The 22296-nt window shown below is 38.9% G+C and overlaps 1 protein-coding gene and 1 long non-coding RNA gene across 2 annotated transcripts in view; both read left to right on the top strand.

Moving 5' to 3' along the window:
* The window catches only part of LOC115255253 (mucin-2), a 240229-nt gene that overhangs the window by 83822 nt on the left and 134111 nt on the right, over positions 1–22296 (top strand). The window lies entirely within an intron of this gene.
* Positions 13676–14864, top strand: LOC134289056 (uncharacterized). Its single transcript, XR_009998237.1, has 2 exons — positions 13676–14489; positions 14555–14864. It is a non-coding gene; the product is annotated as an uncharacterized LOC134289056 (long non-coding RNA).

Below are 22296 nucleotides of genomic sequence, written 5' to 3'. Positions count from 1 at the left end.
CCACCATCCCATGACTAAACGATGTGCTTACGCATATCAACAACAACGGCTTGAATCATCCAGCCACTCCCCCAAACAACACCCCCCAAGCCGGTTCCGGTGCGCAGTGATCCATTTATCCTGCTTGAGTGGGTCCGAAATCGAATCTGTGCACCAGCCAATAACAACAGCATACTCACCCCCCTTGTCTGTCGATGATGATGGTGTTGATATGTGCAGCACGTTGCATAATGCATAAACCTAGCGGAAAAAATGCGTTTATGACTAACTCGCTTCGGCACGCCGGCTGTGTTTTGTAATAGCATTTCGTGTGCACACTACTGCACAGTCGGATGCTTATACAGATGACTAACGAAAAAACACTCACTGGAAGTCATTAAATCTCCCAGCTGTCGGAGCTGTTTTGGAGCAAAAACAGTGTATGGATGCTGATGCTGACATTTTCGGTTCCGCGTAGAGCTAGGGTTTACAGACACAGTGTCAGATAAAAAGCTGAAGAGCTTGTTTGTATCAATAAATGAATTGGCTAAAGGTTCGGGAAAACTGAAATAACCTCGCCCAAGACCGACAAAGATGGAACGTGTAAGCACTGGAGTAAAGTTACCATAAAGATGCCAAAAGATATCAAATCATTATGCGACTTTGAAGAAGAATAGCTTTGATTTCATCCGTACTAACAATGTATCGACTATGATGCACTTCATGTGATGAAAGAAACGCTCACAAAACTAAGCTGATACCCCCCTGACGAATATGACCCAATTCCGAAAGATGATAATTTATTGTTTCACTTCCCGGGTAGCTCTCCAAACCGGTTCCGTTACTCGTTCTGGGTGTCTCGTCCCAATCAACCAACAACACCTTTCTCCGATCGATTAAGGCGTCCGTCCGTCCGTCCAAAGTCGGTGGAATTCAACCATCATGCACAAAGAACAGGTTCACTGATCGCTCTGTGACTGTTTTCTTTTTGCCGCTTCCTCACCCCTCGCGATAATCTCTGTTGACTGCCACCGACGAACCCGATCCGGGAAAACTGCATTCCCACCCGGACAGAGTTCAAGTACTGACGATCAAAAAGTGATATTGGTTTGTTTGAGATAAGAGGTAAAAGTACTGGAAATAATAGCAAAAATTTGTTCTTGAACCATCTAACCAATAGCAAAATATGATATTTGAAGATCAATGAAATAGCTCACTGCTATTGGCTAGATCTTACCAAGAGCTAAATGTGCTATGATGATGATGTTCCAGGAGTAAAATTGAGATATTATTTTCAGTACTTTTACCTCTTATCTCAAACAAACAAATATCACATTTTGTTCTCCATATCAAAATATGCTATTATTGAGCTTTTTTCTTCTGCTCGGGCAGTCACCGCAATATCGATGGTCATCACTGCGTCGCACACACAGCGGATCACCCCATTCAAATGGGGAATAATCATCATCTCGGGATAATAAATCAACCATAATTGCCACCTGTTTGTCACTGTCTCTGGAGTGCAGTCCAAGTGCTATGTGCTGCTCCCATTGCATACCATTCGCCCATTAAGTGAGCCCTAAACGATTTTTCTAATTACGATAAGCAGTAAAATCCGGTCCTCAGTCTGGGTCCAATCGGAGTCAACTCTATCTAATCTGGCATGGCACTTATCGCAGCATGAAAGCATACATCTTCCGATAGGTGGTATGGAGTACCGAATCGGGTTTTACAGGTGCATCGCCGGTACACCGGGACAAACAACCGACCAGCAATTCAACCGATCGCTGATTGTTTGACTGATAGACTGTCTGTGTGTGGTGTTCCACGATGCCACCACGATGAGGAAAATCGACAGGAAGGGTGTAGCGTTTTTTTTCGTTCTTCAGAAGTGGAGTTTCAACGTGTTGCAGTCAAGCGTGGAATGTGGAGGTTAGATTTATGTGTTAGCAGGGCCAGAGATGCTAATTAGCGATTTGTCAGATGCGCGGAAGTCCGAGATGAATGGGACTAGATGAGTGAATCAATCAAATGGGGTTCGATGGGAGGGAAGATGTTGAGTGAGTTGAATGATGAAGTGTAGTAGACACATTAGATAAATACTTGTACATGAAAGACTATTTTACAACAAAATTCATGATGAACTTTTCCTATGAAAAATTTCATTTCTCAGGAATGTCTTCAAAAATTCGCGCAGTAGATTTCAAGATTAAGAAAAAGATAAGTTCTGTGGAAAACATACTTTTCTGAATTTTCCACCTGAGGTGTTTTAATTAAACTAGAATTGGTGTCCGGCTAAACGATCAGATGTGCGAGATGTGCGAGAGTTTGACAGTTGAATCTATGTACTAGGTTAGGGAATTCGGCTTATCAGTCCTTGATTCTCTAGAACGAAAACGGTTATGATTCGGTAACGGTCCTTCTTCTTTATGGCTCGACGTCCCCACTGGGACTTTGCCTGCCTCGCTTCAACTTAGTGTTCTTTGAGCACTTCCACAGTTATTAATTGAAGAGCTTTCTTTGCCTGCCATTGCATGAATTTGTTTATTCTTCATTACACCAACAAAGCTATAGCCGAGCAGGAATGAATAACTGACACATAACTGAAGCATACTGAAATCAGGTATCATACCAAGACAAGGTATTGGTCGGTTATCCTGATATTGAAACTAACTCATTTTGGTATTTTGTAGTTATTGACACAATACCTCAACGAGTTATTGGTTTGGTGTTGAGGTCTGCTTGAGTTATTATTCAATTATGGAAAAATCGCTATTTGTATGGAAAAATCACCGATTATTTTTTAGGTATTGCCATACCTGATGTCATTATTCGCGCGTTATCCACAGAATACACATCAGTTATTATTTTAGGTATTTTACCTCTTATGCAGGGCTACTTAATACCTCATTCAGGTTGCAGGTATTCGATTTTCCATACCTGAGCTAGTTATTCTTCAGCTATTTTCTCCTGCTCGGGTAGCCATGGAAATGTTTGACACTTCACAGGTCATTTTGACAGACCGCACACATGCACGAAAAAGACAGACTACTTGCCGTCTTTTTAAAGCTCATGTTACATCTGTCAAAATGACCTGAGATCTTTCACTCATTTTAAGGTTAGGTTCGTTGGTGTATTAAAGAATTGTGAGGCAAGCACAATGATAACACTATGCACAGGAAGTCGAAAAAAAAATCCCGACCAGAACGGGAATCGAACTCCCCATCTTCAGATTGGCGATCCATAGTCTTAACCACTAGGCTAACTGGAGACCCCCCGGTAACGGTAACGGTGTGTACAAATAAACACCTCTCTACCTAGTTCCTCTGAGGATGGTAGCAACCTTTACCAAAGATGTTCGGCCATTTGGCCGAATGCCATCTCGCCGAAAGGTTCATTTGGCCGGATGCCGTTTAACCGAATTATAATCAAAATAATTCAGAGGTAATTTTTGACATTCTAACTATTAATATGATCTTCAGTAATATATCCTTCTTTTAATAATAGCCTATTATTTCTAGTTTTGACTTTCTTCACGTTGAAACTATCAATATTTTATCAAAGATTTTTTTCCTTCTTAGAATCATAGGCTGTTCTTTCTAGTTATGCTGATGCGGGGAACAGTGGCATGGTCACTTAAGTTCATCATCTATTTTTCGGCAAAACGGCATTCGTCCAAATGGCGTTCGGTCAAATGACCCGGAACCTTTATCAAAACAAACGTTAAACCGAATGACATTAAATCCCTTTTATCAAGCAAGGTTGTACTTTCGAGTCAATCATACTGTTACACAATAAATTAGTCAAATTTCGGGTCCTATTTCTGGGTGTCAGGCCATTCGGCCGAATGCCATTTGGCCGAAAAATTATTAAAAGGATTTCGAGGAGCAGACAAACTCTGGGTAACATTCTAGCTGTCAATATGATCATCAGAAATATTTCCTTTTTTTAATCGTAGACCATACTGCCCCCACTCGCATAACAGTCTCATCTTTGCTGGGATTCCTATTCATATGGGACAGTTATGCGAGTGGGGGCAGTATACTTTCTATTTAAACTATATGAAACGTCTATTTATGGTAAAGGCATTGAAACTGTGTATATTTTTGTCAAATGTTTTTTCTTCTTTGAATCATAGACTGTTCTTTCGAATTGTACTGATATAAAAAACAATGCAGTGGCATGATCAGAGTCCATCACTCCCTTTTCGGCCAAACGGCATTCGAAGAAATGGCCCGGAACCACTTCGTGTTAGTTGTTCATGGACCAAACTGCTAACTCTACCATAGAAGTTTTTTTCTTACTTTTAAGAATGGGCTGTTCTTTCTTGTAATGTAGGGTATCGCGCCACTTGGGCGGTGGCTTCTATATTCGTCTGTTTTCCACTACAACTCAGTCAATTTTGGACCAATTGACTTGAAATGTTGTGCACGGGTAGATACCATACCTATCTCACCACATTCCAAAAGTTGTGTAAATTGATTCAAACTTGACTGAGTTATAGTGGAAAACAGACGAATATAGAAGCCACCGCCCAAGTGGCGCGATTCCCTATCTCAACTTTCAGAACACAGATTGATTTTAAATGTTTACACTATTAATCTTCCATTAAGAAAAAGTTACACATTATCTTTCACATTATGCATGAAATGACCAAACAGTGGCTATCCCAAGTAAAAATTCCATTGCTACTTGGCTTTGTTTGATTTTTATTAAGGTTTTATTACAGCAATAATTAAAACTCACAGTTTTATGAGTGCTTTTATGAAAACCATTGATAAAATGTTTTGTAGTATACTTGAAGATATTCATAAAGACAGATTTTAAGAGTAAACAAAACTTTCCGATATGTAAACCTTCTGGCAATCATTATTACCACAATAAAACTGTTAAACTCTCAACAGATGGCGATCCGTTCGATTAGTAATGACATCTGTTGGTGGAAAAGCAGAAACTACGACGCTGCTAGGTTTATTGCGGTCATCATAAAAGTAAACTTGCTTTCGTTTTATTTTCGCTGATTATTTTCGTCGCCATATTGAAGAATTAGCTAACGTGAATGGAAAATAGTTAATTTTGCTTAAATTAGCAATGAATTGATAGTTTGCCACCATTTTCATAACATGCTCACATAAATAAACTCTCTCTGCTGAGTTTTCTTGTGATTCGAGATAGTTTTACTAAAGTCACAAATTGATTTATTTCATTCGAAGATGATAACATTGACTATTTTCGAAGCGCATTAATTTTATGATTCTGCAACCCCAATATTCACGGTAAATTCTAAGGCGCTTAAGCCTATCAGCACAATAATTACTGAAATATTACTTTGAAATGATCGCTTTCTACTCCTGAACTTAACGTGCCATCGCAGAAGTTTCTCTGCATCTTGAGCTGTCATAGTTTTTGTTGAAAAAAAAACAACAACAAACGAGAATGGAACATTGTTCAAACTAAGTTTTAAAACGGGTTTATTGCTACTCTTAATGCGGTTTGCAAAACCTCTCCGAGAGTGGTCCACTTAGCCGGAAGATGCTCTAAAAGAGGTTATCAAGAGGTTTTGATGTATGATTCAGTTTTATTACAAGTTTTATAAAATTGGTCATGAAGATCTCTTGTAGAGCCGAACAAAACTTAAAATGTTACTTGGGTATAGTGTCTTGCGGGGTTTTAATAGTGATTGTTTCAGCGCTTGGTGTTACAAATACTTCAGAAATTTCTTCCACGATTCCGTCCGACATCTTTCCGTAGACTGCAAGATTGCGTCGAAGAATTTCTCAAGGAATTTAACTTTGGCTTCCTTAAGTGATTACATCCTGGATTCCCCCAGAGATTGCTTAAAGAATTCCTCTGGGGATTTCACCAGACATTCATCCAGGAATTTCTCTGGGGATGCCTTTAGAGGTTCCTTCAGTGCGTTCCTGTTTAGTGCGTTTTTCGAAGACTGCTTCAAGAATTTCTCCGGTGGTTTCTAAAGAAATTTCATCAGATATGCTATAGATATTCCCCCGAAGATTGCTACAGATTTTGCTAGAGAATCCTCCAATTCTTCCATCTGGAATTACTTAAATTATCTCTACAGGATTTTTTCCAGGTATTCTTTCAGAAATTATATCAAAGATTATTCTGTAGTTAATCCAGGCATTCCTTCAAAATTTTCTACCAAGGATGCTTTAGGATCTATCAAGGAATTCCTTCAACACTTCTTTAAGAAACTACTGTACACATGGTTTCATTCAGAATGTTTTATCAGGGATTCCTTCGGAAATTCTTTCAGGAGTTCGTTTACTAATCTATCCTGTTATTTCTTAGATATTATTATTTTTTGCTTCCTAAATTTTTTTAGGGGTTTCTTTAGTTATTTCTCCAGGAACTCCTCTAGGAATTCCTGCAGTGTTATTGCATAAATTCTTCTAGGGATTGACTAGGGTATTCCTTCTTCGATTCTTTCAGAAACAGCTCCAGGGATGCTTCCAGGAGTTCCTTCAGGGACTCCTGCAGCAAGGATTTTAAAAAATTTCTTCCAGGATTTCCACCAGGAATTCCTCTAGAGATTCCTCCTGGGATTCCTTCTGGAATCACTCCAGGGCTTACTTCTGAAATTCTTCCTTAGTTTCTCCAGCCACGCCTCCAGGTATTCCTCAAAAAATTTCTCCAACGGTTTTTCAGGAATTCCTCCAGGAATTCCTCCGGGGATTCCTCCGGGAATTTCTCCGGGAATTTCTCCGGGAAATTCTCCGGGAATTTCTCCAGGGATTCCTCTGGGAATGCCTCCAGAGATTCCCGTGGAAATTCCTCCACGAGGTATTTTTCAAGAAATTCCTCCAACGGAATTCCTTCAGGAATTCCTCCAACGGAATTCCTCCAGGAATTCCTCCAGGAATTCCTCCAGGAATTCCTCCAGGAATTCCTCCAGGAATTCCTCCAGGAATTCCTCCAGGAATTCCTCCAGGAATTCCTCCAGGAATTCCTCCAGGAATTCCTCCAGGAATTCCTCCTGGAATTCCTCCAGGAATTCCTCCTGGAATTCCTCCAGGAATTCCTCCTGGAATTCCTCCAGGAATTCCTCCTGGAATTCCTCCAGGAATTCCTCCTGGAATTCCTCCAGGAATTCCTCCTGGAATTCCTCCAGGAATTCCTCCAGGAATTCCTCCAGGAATTCCTCCAGGAATTCCTCCAGGAATTCCTCCTGGAATTGCTCCAGGAATTCTTCCAGGAATTCCTCCTGGAATGCCTCCTGGAATTCCTCCTGGAATGCCTCCAGGAATTCCTCCAGGAATTCCTCCTGGAATTCCTCCAGGAATTCCTCCTGGAATTCCTCCAGGAATTCCTCCTGGAATTCCTCCAGGAATTCCTTCTGGAATTCCTCCAGGAATTCCTCCTGGAATTCCTCCAGGAATTCCTCCAGGAATTCCTCCTGGAATTCCTCCAGGAATTCCTCCTGGAATTCCTCCAGGAATTCCTCCTGGAATTCCTCCAGGAATTCCTCCTGGAATTCCTCCAGGAGTTCCTCCAGGAATTCCTCCAGGAGTTCCTCCAGGAATTCCTCCTGGAATTCCTCCAGGAGTTCCTCCAGGAATTCTTCCAGGAATTCCTCCAGGAATTCCTCCAGGAATTCCTCCAGGAATTCCTCCAGGAATTCCTCCAGGAGTTCCTCCAGGAATTCCTCCAGGAATTCCTCCAGGAATTCCTCCAGGAATTCCTCCAGGAATTCCTCCAGGAATTCCTCCTGGAATTCCTCCAGGAATTCCTCCTGGAATTCCTCCAGGAATTCCTCCTGGAATTCCTCCAGGAATTCCTCCTGGAATTCCTCCAGGAATTCCTCCTGGAATTCCTCCAGGAATTCCTCCTGGAATTCCTCCAGGAATTCCTCCTGGAATTCCTCCAGGAATTCCTCCTGGAATTCCTCCAGGAATTCCTCCTGGAATTCCTCCAGGAATTCCTCCTGGAATTCCTCCAGGAATTCCTCCTGGAATTCCTCCAGGAATTCCTCCTGGAATTCCTCCAGGAATTCCTCCTGGAATTCCTCCAGGAATTCCTCCTGGAATTCCTCCAGGAATTCCTCCTGGAATTCCTCCAGGAATTCCTCCTGGAATTCCTCCAGGAATTCCTCCTGGAATTCCTCCAGGAATTCCTCCTGGAATTCCTCCAGGAATTCCTCCTGGAATTCCTCCAGGAATTCCTCCTGGAATTCCTCCAGGAATTCCTCCTGGAATTCCTCCAGGAATTCCTCCTGGAATTCCTCCAGGAATTCCTCCTGGAATTCCTCCAGGAATTCCTCCTGGAATTCCTCCAGGAATTCCTCCTGGAATTCCTCCAGGAATTCCTCCTGGAATTCCTCCAGGAATTCCTCCTGGAATTCCTTCAGGAATTCCTCCTGGAATTCCTCCAGGAATTCCTCCTGGAATTCTTCCAGGAATTCCTCCTGGAATTCCTCCAGGAATTCCTCCTGGAATTCCTCCAGGAATTCCTCCTGGAATTCCTCCAGGAATTCCTCCTGGAATTCCTCCAGGAATTCCTCCTGGAATTCCTCCAGGAATTCTTCCTGTTATTTCTCCAGGAAACCCTCTTTCAATTCCTCCACGAATTCCTCCTGGAATTCCTCCAGGGATTCCTCCTGGAATTCCTCCAGGGATTCCTCCTGGAATTCCTCCTGGGATTCCTCCAGAAATTTCTCTAGGAATTCCTCCTGGAATTGCTCCAGGAATTCCTCCTGGAATTGCTCCAGGAATTCCTCCTGGAATTCCTCCAGGAAACCCTCTTGCAATTCCTCCACGAATTCCTCCTGGAATTCCTCCAGGAATTCCTCCTGTATTCCTCCAGGGATTCCCACACGATTTTTTCCAGCCACTCCTGTAGAAATTCCTCCAAGAATTCCGGTGATTCTTTTAGGAACAGCACAAGGGATTATTCCAAGAATTCCTTCAATGATTCCTCCACGATTTTTTATTGGGTTTCCTCCAGAAGTTTCTCCTGGAATTTTTTCAGGGAAATTACAACTCAAATATCTTGCAAGAAATCAGACTATTTCATGCAAGATATAACAAAAAACATTACTTCTATTAACAAATTGTTTACATAAAATAGTTCGATTAGAAAATATTCAAAATTCATTTTTGCAATTTCTCGGTTCATATTTTTGGAAATTTTTTTGATTCCTTCACCTTTTCGGAAATGTCAATGAGTATTGAGTAGGTTACCGAGCTATTTGGGCAGTGGCTTCTATTTTTGGGCTCTTTCCCGCTATAACGAAGTCAATTTTGAACCAATTTAAATTTTGTACATGACTAGATACTACACCTATCTCACCGCGTTTCAAAAAGTGTGTTAATTGGTTCAAAATTGGCTGAGTTATAGTGGAAAGGGCCCATAAGTAGAAGCCACTGCCCAAGTGGCTCGTTTCCCTATCTATGTTGTATGGAATCATATTCTCCCGTCCAGAGGCGCATAACAAGATCGTAACAAAATTATAGCAACTGTTGTTATAATTTTAACAACAAAACACATTTCATTTATTCAAACAGATGTACAACAATATATGTTATATTATAATATACTATGGTGCATTGCACCATAATATAACTGCCTGTAACATAATTTCGTAACACGTTTATTGTAATCTTTGTTATATTTTTTTGTAGCAAAATATTTCAAAATTTATAAGGTTTTTTGTGTTGTCGCGAAAAAGATTGATATTTTTTGTAATTTTGGTCACTCGAGCCCAACAGAGTAACAAATTTGTTCTGAAATATATAACAGAACTTGTTATAATTTTGTTATGATTTTGTAAGTTTAGTCAGACAAAATTTGATATAATCTTGTTATAATTGTATCTCAATTTGTTATATTTTTGGTTTACTTGAAACGAGTTTTGTTAGATTTTTTGTTATTTTAACTACTAACGGTATATGTTTTATAGCAACCGTTGTTACAAAAATCATTGTAACAACATAACACAATCTGTAATAATTTTGTTTTCCTCATTTAGATGGGAGCTTGTATTGATCACCGCTTAACTTTATCAAAATTTCATCTCTTTGCGTTTAACAAAAAATTAATTGAAATCAATAGAGTTTAGGTATTTTGGAGATAAATAATAATGGATATGCTTCGAATCAGCGTGAGTACTAGACAAACCAAATACTGCTTGCTCCTGTACAACCCGACCGGAAGCACCTAACAAGATAATAACAAAATTATAACAACCGTTGTTAGAAATAACAGAATTTGGTATAATTTTGTTGTAAGGATTCTTATAAGTGAATGACCATATCAAAATTGTAACCAAATTTGTTATTATTTTAGAAACAAAACTATAACAAATCTTGTATTATTTATTCAAACAGGTAATAACAAAATTGGTTACATTATGCATATGAAAATAATTGCCTATAACATGATTTCGTAACAGATTTATTATAATATTTGCTATGATTTTTGCAACAAAATAATTTTAAAATTTGTTGGATTTTTGTATCGACGCGAAAAAGTTTGATCATTTTTGTAATATTGACCATTCAAGCCAAAAGATTAAAAACAAAACGTATAACATAGGTAGCATTCATTTATAACGCAACGCTACGCTAAAATCGTCATGTTTTAACTCCCCCTCCTCACCCGGTACACTTTAGAGTATGAAAGTCCTAAAGCTTTTTTTTGTATTGACCGTATCGCTCGATTGTACTTCACCCTCTCCCCTGAGCGATACGTAATTTGTGGACGGCGTCACATTCCTTATGAAAAAAGTAACAGAATTTGTTATCATTTAGTTTTAATCTACTAAAGTCACATAAAAGTAGTGTTTTGAAGCTATCGTTATGCGATATCATTACAGCTAGAAGCTGTAGTAAAAAAAAATCTTGGGATATCAACATGACTTTTTATCAAAATAAACTGTAAGCTGGAATATAGCTGCAAATCAAATGATTCACAGATATCTGTTTTCTAATTTTTTGGGATTCTTTTATTGAACTCTAATCCAAATCCGGAATAGTTGCTAGATGATATGCCAATCGAATAAGAATCCAACCAACAATACCGTTGCTATTATACAGTTTTTTTTTGTAATGTGGCAGCTTTTGTAGCGTTCTCTGGTAGAAATTGGAGGGCAGGTGGAGAAAAAGGCTAACAAGAAAGAAAAATCTTCTCTAATGAACTTCGCGTAACTTCGAAACTGTGGAAAAGCAGGGAAGAGAAAGTCGTGTAGAAGTGAACCCACTTTATAGCAAATCTGCGCAAAATCGGTAAACGACAAAACTTTAATACCTCGGTTTCAGGCAAAACATAGCTAACGTATTGAAACGTCTTATGACCCCGGGAGCACTCGTCGTCCCAGACGGGGACTAACCTAAGCCCCAAGCAGCTGGTCTGAGCCTCGGCCGCTTCCGGGGTGGGCACTCAAGGCCAGCTTTTGGTCTCCCGGGTCCCAGGGCGTTTAGTGGAGGGGGAGTTTCGGACGGTGTTGAACCTATAACAACTACAGGAAAATTTACCTTCAATCTTGTATTCGGCTGATCCAGGTGCTGATACATGGGGTGTTTCACAATTGTCAAGGCGTTCTGCGAGCGGTCGGGGTACTGGTGAAGGGTGTCTTCGGGACGACCAGGGAGCGACCTTCAGGAGCGTCACAGGCGTGCGGTCGTAGATAGCTTGTTGCGTCGCAGCTGAGCGACTAATGCGTTGTCGGTGTGGTCGCTTGAATGCGACCAGAAAGCCGCCAGAGCGTCAGTTGAGGGCCCACACTAAACACGCCCGGTAACAGCAGGGGCGTGGCCGTGGAATTCCGTGGGGGGGGGATTCGTCGTTGAGCAGAGGGGCTTTGCCGGACCCGAAAATGCCGGCAGTACCGGCAGCTGGCTCGTGAAGGACGACCGGCATACGAGTGGTAGCCTGACCACGGTGTTTGATTGTAGAGTTTGTGATGCCGCCGGATAGCGACACTGTATTTCTCGAGAGCGTCTCGGATACGGCCGGCAAGCAGCGCCGATGGAGGGTAAGCGGCACGCGACCGGTCGGAGCATGGGCGTCGAGTAGCTGCTGCGCGGCTGGAGAGCGGACACGAGGGTATACGAATCACGTAGCTGTCCACTACCGCTGTTGCGTTGGCGGTCGGCGACGTTTGGTCGTAGAATGTTATTCCCTTCCCCCCCAAGGGGGGGGATGTACCGATAATAGTGGCGTATTCGCTGTGCGCCCGAACTAACCGACGATCCCACTTTCGCGAGGTTGCCTCTTCGGTGGCTGTTATTCGACTCTGGTCTTTTCGTTTTCTTCACCCAGTCCTTCGTTATCGTTCATCATCTGGCGTTCCACATATCCGCTATAGCATCGCAGCCAACTTCAGTTATTGTGTTTTCCACCGCAGATATGCGTTTTCACCCAGTTATCAGAAACTTGCGTTTGTTTTAAATCAACCGTTTGAGTCTAACTCGTATAAACTGTTTCCCTAATTTCACACACCGTAAAGAACTAAACAAATTTGTTACCGTTCGGTAACAGTATTCAGAAATAACAGTACATATTGGGGATTACGAAGCAAATTACCACAGTTGATCATGTGCGTGAAGCGCCGATTTTTTAACATGGGGAAGCATAGGAAGTCAATTTAAGAATGCTTCTAAAATATTCATAACATTATTTAATTAAAAACGGATTGATGTACGGGTTAAGAATCTTCGTTTTCTACACAATCAGTACCTAATCTGGGGAAAAAAAATTAATCAAAATTATATGCTAAAAAGTTTGCTAATTGAATTTCTCATCACTTACACCAACCCGCTTTTAATTAAATATTGTTTTGATTTTTTTTAGAAGCATTTGAAAACCGACCTCCTATGCTTCCCCATGCTAAAAAATCGGTCCTTCACGCATACAGTAAACTTTTTCCAGGTGGCAGCAGCGTATCTTCGAACTCCCGAATAAGTGATTTTACGTGAGAAAAGATCGTTTGGTTTCGAGAGTTACTTTTGAGAAGAACGAATGTTTTTGACATTCTTGAAAATCTGTTATACGAAAACCGTTCGTATTAGAGAAAAAGTGTCTGAACAAATATGGTAAGGTACACCGGGGCAAGTTGAAACGGGTGGGGCAAGATGAAACGCAAAGTTTTGATATAGATTTCAAAAGAATTTTGAAATTTATCCTTCGCCAAAAGTTTGTTTGAATCAAAAACTATATTTTATGGCGATCAAACTGTTTATCATCATTAGAAAACATCATGTTAACCCGCTGTTTCATCTTGCCCCACCCGTTTCAACTTGCCCCGGTGTACCTCAAAGGAAACAAATGGACTTTGTGAAAAAATAAACACAGAAAAAACTTGTTTTACTTATAAAAAAAAACATATTTTAACACAAACACTCCAATTCACAAAATACGTATTTTTAACAGTGTATAATTTTGAAGGAAACTCGGGTATTTTATTGACAAAATGAAACATGAAGCAAACATTATTAAAACAGCTTTTCTTATAGCAATTTTTATGAGTTTTTTGAAAAATCTCTTTCGGTTAACTCTTAGTAAGATCAAAGAAATATAGCTAAAACGATGGATATTGTATGTGCTGTAATTTCCGATCAGATAAACAATTCTTCCGTTACATGGAACTTGCAATACGTATCTCTCTCTACACACGAAAACATGAGATCGATTACATAAAATACCGAAACAGCACAACTGCTCTCTGACGAAATTAATAAAGTATACTGAGTAGTGAATGTAATTGAACGTGGAGAGCATTAAAAAACGCCCTCTATGCTACTAATTCTGCTCAGTTAATCATGGAATTTTTTCAGCCTATTTTGTTTCGACCTTAGGGAGCATCCATTAATCTTTCTGGACGCGCGCCATGATCCTGAAGCTGCACCGAGCTCGCGCCGTATTCGACGAGCGAGCTTTTTTGGTGGTGTTATACTTTTTCCAACGGCGCGCCTCCTGAAGGGTTAAGTACGTCACGCTAAAATTGGAAATTTTCAACCCTCCCTGCCTCCTCTAAACGTGACGATATACTCTACGGATGACCACTTATGTAATGGATTTCATTTCATTACTTAAAACAAAATAAAGTTTTGAATATAACTAAATTATACCTAAAGTTGTTATCATATCTGCCTATGATATAATTGTGATCGATTAAAATAAGATCTCCATCGACAAATCAAGTCTATTATGTGTCAACGAGCTCTATGTGATGTTATACTACCCCTCTCGTGTACGTCTGACACACTGTGAATCCGTCATTACTCTTTAAGGAGTTAAAAGTACCCTTTTTTTGCTGCTGTATGAAGCTGTCAAAATAAAGGGTAATGTCAAATTTTTAAAAGAGGGTAATTTATGCCCATTTGCCGGTTCAAAGTGTTTACTCTTTTAAGGGTGAAAAATCACTTCATTTACTGATAGTTTAGGCATCAATTTGTTTTCTGTCGGAGCTCAAATTAAACTTCCAAGTGAAAATTCAAATAGAAGTTCATCATAATAATTAATTTCTTATTTATTATAATTCTTGTGATATGGTGAGTATTACAGTGAAGCATTAAAACAATCAGAAATTGACACATAAAACGTTACTTTTTTTCAGAACTCTGAATTTCCCCCCTGTGTGCTTGAATTCGGGCTTAAAAGAGCGGTGCTTCGACTCATAAAAGCTAAAAGTAGCCAGGTGATTACCTCGAAGTCCTGTTTCGTTCCGGAAGCTCCAATTCTTTCTCCAGAACCCGTAAAAAACGGTGTCATCATCCGGCAAAGGATTTTGAGGGCATCATTTAAGCCAACTTCAACGAACTCGAATGCATTCCCGATAAATGATTTATATATGTATGTGTTATATTTTATATTATATTTTTATAAAGAATCATAATAAAAGCAATATTTTTGTAAGTAGTCAGGAATATTTTGTGTTGTATTTATTTCTTTAAAAAAAGAAATTGCATATTGATTCATTATCCATACAAATGGTGGGTAAAATTCACCCTCTTTTTTGTTTCCTTAAAATTCAGAAAAAGGGTAAAAAATACACCTTGTTTTGACGTACAGTCGGTTTACTCTTTAAAGGGTACTAGAACTTTACTCTTTTTATGAGTTCACCTAGTTACTCTCAAAGAGAGTACTTTTTTACCCTTTAGAGAGTACTTTGGTTTCTCAGTGCAAACAAGGATTTGAATGACGGAGCTGGCAATACGTAGAACCAGTAAAGCTCTTATCACCGCTCTCCTCAAGAGCCGTGATGGCCTCATTGGCAGAGGCGCCAGATTTCTACCGATGGTAGGTGTCTTGGTTCAAATCCCGTTCAGACCCAAAAATTTTATAACGTTCTAGAAACTATTTTTTATGTTACTTACTTTTTTCTAAAAATAGAATGACACACTTAAAAATATTTACCCAAAAATGAGTATAAAAATTAGTTTTTACCCTAGTTGGTGTCAAAGGAATTATTACACAATTTGTTATAATTTTGTTATATTCTATCATATTTCATGGAACAAGTTTTGTAATATTTTTGTTATGATCATAACACAAGTTATTACATTTTTGTTCTTTTCAGTGGGAATTTCGATAGATTTTTTGTTATTTTAACTACTAACGGTACATGTTTTATAACAACCCTTGTTATAAAAATTTATTGTAACAAAATAACACAGCTTGTTATAATTTTGTAATGTCCATCTAGTCGGGAAGCCTGTTCCGGTTAACGATGAGTATTTCACTTCTTTAAGTGCCCGCTAGACAGACTGCCATAAATCTGAAAATCATTTTGCACGTCAAACGACGACAGCGATGAATTCAAGAATTCATAATTCACCGACTTCCACATCTCCCACAACGCAACGCGACGCAGAAGAGGAAGCTCACCCACGAAGCCAACGAACCGTTTTCAAGACAACAATGGGCGGGCGAGAAACTGCAACCTTCAACTTGAACCTACTTTAAAGTTGGCATGCGGTCATGCGCTGTTCCACCTCTTGAGACGGAATAGCTTGGTACGCGCAGATAAAATACTGGTGTGGAGTTTGGACGTCTAATCATTCACAGCATCATCCTCATCAGAATGGATGACGCTGATTTGGGGAACTTTTGTGATGACGAAAACAGAGATTCAATTAACAGCTCATCGAAACCCAATTTCAAAAATTGTGTCATCTTTAAGAAGATTTATTATTTTCCCAGTCAATCAAGAACAGGTATTAATTCTCAAACTTAAGAATCAATTAACGTCTCGGAAACAGTCCTGACCGTGGGCTGAGGCCACAAGGAATCATAACAAACCGAGAAACGAGGTCAGCGACTCCCTTCGTTTCTTCCCATTCGAATGGACAAAAATGGGGCCACACGTCTACAAAGGCTCATCACATTTCGGTCGGTTGAATTTTATTAGTGTAAATTAAGCGAATTAAGTAGGTGATCTGGAGTGAGCAGTTCGTGCGCCGATATGCGAATTATGGCGCAAAAATGCTAATTTCATATAATCAAACTGCAAATGCTCGTCTGCGAGGAAGTGAAATCTCCCACGATCGGCGTTCATTGTTTCGGCGAGCGGAACCATTTCTTCTCATGAGTCATTGCTGTGCCTTGATTCTTGTCCACCCCTGATGGTGCAGGGGGCCATCGTGAAATTCACGAAAACAGACAGTCATTTTGCAAATTATTATAATTTTTGTTTAAATCACTGAAATATCGCCAGACCCACGGAATACGCCTAATAGTATGCAATCACACTACACCTCCATGTAGTTCATCAGATTGTCAAAATATAGGGGGATTAGGGGCATAATGGACACCCGGGCGAAATGGACACCCCTGTTTTTGCCGAAACCGTCGACTTTTATGTAAAACTTCTAATGCATAAGTGTAAAGGAACAAGTCATTGTTCTACTTTTCAAAAGTACGATTAATATTCCTTCAAAATAACCAAAATATCATTGAAATTGAAGTATGTTTTTCATATGGTGGATTTCTTATAATTTCGAAGCAGCAGCAAATAAGGTATTACGAGTGTTTGAGTGTGTCCACCATACAAACAAGTGAATTGTTAGCTTATCTGCATGTATACGCAGATTTAGCAATGGATAAAGTGTTATATTTTTGATCAGAACTTACTGAAAATAGCAATTTCAATGTTGTAGTCGATTCGGGGCGAAATGAACACTAGCAATTATGAATGGTTGTACGCGCGTTGCATACTGTTAGGCGTTTTAGAGAGTTTGAAAAAAAACGATTATTTTAGCCTAAAATTTATTTAACTGGGTAACTTTGGAGTTATGTAAACTCGTCTAAGATGGAGTATTATATCTGTGGTATTGAGCTTCGTAGGCAAATTACTTAACTGGTCGATATTCTCAAAGATGCAGCGTAAAATATGCGGGGGGTGTCCATTATGCCCCGATGGGTGTCAATTTCGCCTCACCCCGTACCTTTCCAGCCAGCCCCAAAAAACACACGGTTTTCAATTCATTATTTCTTTTCAATAATGACATTCTACCAGCTGTAAATGATTGAAATACGTAGGAAACAAGTTGAAGTTGTAAGCCAACTGATAATATGTTAAGTTTTTGTCTGATATACAGGCCTAACATACTCATTTGCTTAGGGTGTCCATTAGGGGCTGTCCATAAACCACGTGGTCATGAGGGGGGGGGGGGGTTCGGCCAATGACCATTTTGAATGGACAAATAAAAAAAATTGTATGGACCACGCAGGGGGGGGGGGGGTTGAAAAGTCCCAAAAAATGACCACGTGGTTTATGGACAGCCCCTTATGCCCCAAATCTCTTTATGAACAGTGAAAAACTTGTAATATATTTTGGACACCTCTTTTTTCAGTTTTCTAGATACCGTCAATGCACCATTCACCGTGGATCTAAGAGGATTCGGGGCGAATAAGGGCTGTCATTTGATACCAGTCCTATAAACATTGTTGGTGCCGCTTTTAATTGCCTTCATTATAGGTTAAAATTAAAGCAATATCCACAAAAGTAGAATTTTTTTTACAAAATTTGGTGATATAGTACAATTAGTAAAGGGTAGTAGGGTCGCCTAATTCCGTGGTAGGTCACCATTCACCGTGGTAGTATAGGGACCCATTCACCGTGTATGAGAAATTTTATTCTACTTTGTTTAAAAATGATCAAAACCAGCCAAGGGAATTTTCTTCGTTTAAATTCATTTCAAGTAATAACTTGCAAGATTTTATTAGAAAAACGAATGTTCAAAATTTCGATTTTTTCTAGATATATGGGACAATATGGGGCACGGTGAATGGAGACCATTGATTTTTAGGGTACCCATTTACCGTGCCTTTTTGTTTCAATTAAAAAGTACGAGTAATCGTACTTTCTTGATAAACTTACTTCGGTAATGCAAAATACATACCTGATATGTGAATTTAATTGCTTCTTGGTGGAATAAAAACGTTACTACATTTAGTTTATCGCTTAAATCACCTTAACGCAGTTTTCGTTTTTTCACTATGAATGCAGTGAATGAGCAGAAACCCGCTTCATGTAAACACACTTTAGTGTCAAAATGATACTTTCAAATGTTTCTAATGAGCGTTTTGACATGGTAACAATACAGTTGTGTTGTATTGGTGAAATTGAAGGGAAATTGTCATATCATTCAATCATAATATGGATATAATGAAAAAATATTCGAAGGCACACGGTGAATGGCGCCTTGACGGTAATTCTTCAGATATTGACTGCTTCGTAACATTTCTTATTGCAATATGGCTGTCAAATTTGTTACAAATCAACGGTTTGGAGATGCATATTGTATATGATTTTGAGGGATTGATTCAATAATCGATAATTTGACGAATCTTTTCTGATCAGCTCATCAGAACAAGACATACAGCACATTGCATGTCCAAATTATAGTTTTACCCTATTTTTGCCCACCAGATCGCAATACGCTATTACAGTGTAACGAAGAAATCATTCTCTGTGGTTGTGAAATACCATGTTTCGCATGCAGGAAACTCACGCACACATTTGCTTGCATCTTCCCTGAGACGAAGACAACTGTTTGTTTACAATTTACCGACGAAGCAGCAACGAAGAAGCAATGTATTTCAATAATTGAGCTGCTTTTGATGCATTCTGCAGCAGTGAAACCCATTTATGATTGAAGTGCTACAGAGATTTTATGGGGTGTGAATTGTAGGTTTGTTTAAGGCCTTTTCTTGTGTCATCACAAAATGGCTTCTTCAGAATCATCATCCAAATTCAACTTTACACAGTATTGCACTAATACACCTACGTGAGAAAAACGACGCTTACCTTTTCTCTAAAAATCTCCACTTCACGCAAGATATTTTCAAAAGAAATATAGAACACACTATTCCAATTAAACTTCTCTTTCGAACTATCTATGCCACAAAGAAATATTTTCACTCAAACTTGAAAATCATATAAATTTGTCTCAGCCGCACCAAGAGTTCGATGGCAATGTTTACCACCCACCACAGTACAACGACGACGGCAGCAGCGCGTCGCGACGGTGCCTTCTGGCGCACAATCATCGATCATTGAACGCAGTGATGTCGATCTTGCGGGCCAATTCATCAATGAAATCAATCAAAATCATTGAAATGGTCAACTCAAATTTATCGATTATACGTCGTAAAATCGAAAACTATTCTTCGAATGATTATTGTTGTACTTTTAATCACACATGATAGTAATAAAAGCACATAATTTTTATTTGTGAAATCTCCTCCGCACTGTCCGCCAACACTGCTGCTGCTTGCAAACATCAACAGCGGAAGAGCATGCTAAGAGTATTCGATCATTTTTAGCTTAGGGTATCGGGATGCTTCGTTGGCATAGTCCCCTCGTTCGGCCTATCTTAACGTTAACTAAAAACCTGCCGAACTGGATATCGGAAAAGCTTTGCGCCAAACAACTGTAACATTTCGTTTCAATTTTAGCACTTTGAAGTATTGAAATTGTATGAAAATGTCACTTTGTTTAGCTTTTGTAGACGCCATGATTCTTCGGCTTAGTGGGTAGGCTATACATATGATCATAAATGGCATCATTCTGGAATATTTCGAATTGCCTTTTCAATAACTGAACATTTGATGCGACGGTCAAAGATGCTAGTTTGAATTTGTATGTTTGTTTTCAACGAATAATAACTATTTTACAAATTACATGTGGGCCGAATATTGAGGACATTTATTTCACTATGTACCCAAATCTTGGCCCATCAGTAAAGTGACGTCAAAAACACCGATAAAGTCACGCCAACAACATTGCTTGCGTAAGAACCAGAAAGAACGAACAGAAAAATATATTTTGTGTGCGGTGACTGTAAAAATATAACACAATAATCGGGTTGCATTGTTTTCGTTACTAAAAAAGAAAGAACTTTAGTTTAAGTGATTTATTTATAGTTTTTGAAAATTTGGCTCCGAAAATGTAATTTGAAAGTATGATTGGTGAACAAACAGAGATAATACCTCAGCAGAAATATTGAAAAAATGAGATAATAAGTGGTTCTAGTGCATGGAAAGCAATAGGCCAACGTTGTATCCACTAATAGGCCAATTTTTGTACCATAGACCAACGTTGCATACCATCACATCGAATCTTTTCAACTTAGTTAAGTAAATTCTTGAATATTTACGTTAGTTTACTTCCAATTGGTGAAACATGCATTGCCTAGAGGGCGTAATCGGGTCAACATATTATTTCTAGTGCTATTAATTCATGAGTTATGGTCAAAATTGTCAAGGCGGTTTGCAAATTAGGCCAAGGAATGATCCATATACCCTATTACACATAAAATTCAATGTTTTTCGTTACATTGAGATGTATTTGATTGTGATTTAGCAAAACAGAGTAGCCTACTGCTTGAGTTGCTTTTAAAGGATTCATAATCTTGTAATGTTTACATTGGCGGAAGCGAGACAAAGCGGTGCTATTTTTGTTTGTTTGTTTATGGAGCAAATATAAAAAGGCAACACCACTACTGTTGCGCTCGATGATTGTTAGAAATAAGAATCGAAAAAGAAGTGCTCAAACAGGAGTGATACGGGGAGTCACCTTAACAAGTGAATTAGGCGAAGAGAAAATTGAACAAATTTTCTATAATTTTTTTCTTTATGGTAAATGAATTCAAAAGTGAGCTTCTTTTCTTTTAGCAATATGAAAAACCTTAGGATAGAATATTTCAATGAAACTAAAAGTAGAGATTTTTGAAAAAGTGAATATTGAAAAATAGTGTAAACGATGAAAGTTTTCCACTCAAAATTCAAAATATTTTGAATTATCAAGTTAAAGCGAGGAGAACGCTACCGTAAACTTAATAGTCTGTATTGAAGAAGACATGCGAATGATGGGTAATCATTTGAAAACCGATGGGGTTCGCATGGAAAACTTCTACGGAGCCTTCAAAAACTGCCCTGAGCAATTCAAGTTTCTTCACGGAGAGAAAAGTGGCATGGGATGATTAAGTATTTTTTTTTTGACGAGAATGACGCGAAGAAATACCTGAAGTCATCGAGAAAAAAAAATTGGAAAAATTGATAACACGAAACACGAAAACAAAAACGCTGATAAAACATTCTTAAACAACATCCGGAAGCTCAATCAACAGGGCCGATCAGGTGGACTAATATGCTGCCGAGTAACTCTATCTTCTTATCAGATGATGATTATTAAACCACTCCATGAAAGACTACATATGTCAAAAGTGCAAAAAATAAACAATCATTTACCTGGCTACACGCTTTTGTGATGGGATCTAATTTTGAGACGGCGATAAATAAGCTTTTTAACAGCAAAATACTAAGTTTTCGCATTTTATTTTGAGTTTCCCAGTTGTTCTAAACTGTTCCGTCCAATACACAACGAAATTCATGTAAATTTCATCGATTATGAATAACGGTGGTGCAATAAATATTTTGCGTTGTGTGGGGGTAAGACGGACAGTGTTGGGGTTACTTTAATAGTGCCATGAGAAACACATTAAAACCCACATATTGTTCACAGATTGAAATCTATGGAGTACAAAAATGATTGTGGAAGCCGTGTAAAGCATTTCATATTGATATTTTGTTTAAATATTCATTATATTAGAATGCTCGTTGTTGGATCAGTTTGAACTTTGTAAAATTATAAGAGAATTGCATACTGTTAGGCGTTTATCAGTGTATGGAAGTTTCCAATTTACAAAATGGATTTTAATTTGCAAAAACACGCTTCGCTAAGAGATTCAAAGCCAAATTTAGATTCTACTATTATTGATCTACCGAATATAAACGGCCATACACATCATTAAATGATGTTAAATTTTAACACAATTAATGGCTTATTAGCTA

The sequence above is a fragment of the Aedes albopictus genome, chromosome 2 (assembly GCF_035046485.1).
Source record: "Aedes albopictus strain Foshan chromosome 2, AalbF5, whole genome shotgun sequence".
Taxonomy (NCBI): domain Eukaryota; kingdom Metazoa; phylum Arthropoda; class Insecta; order Diptera; family Culicidae; genus Aedes; species Aedes albopictus.
This window is presented reverse-complemented; position numbering and strand designations above follow the sequence as displayed.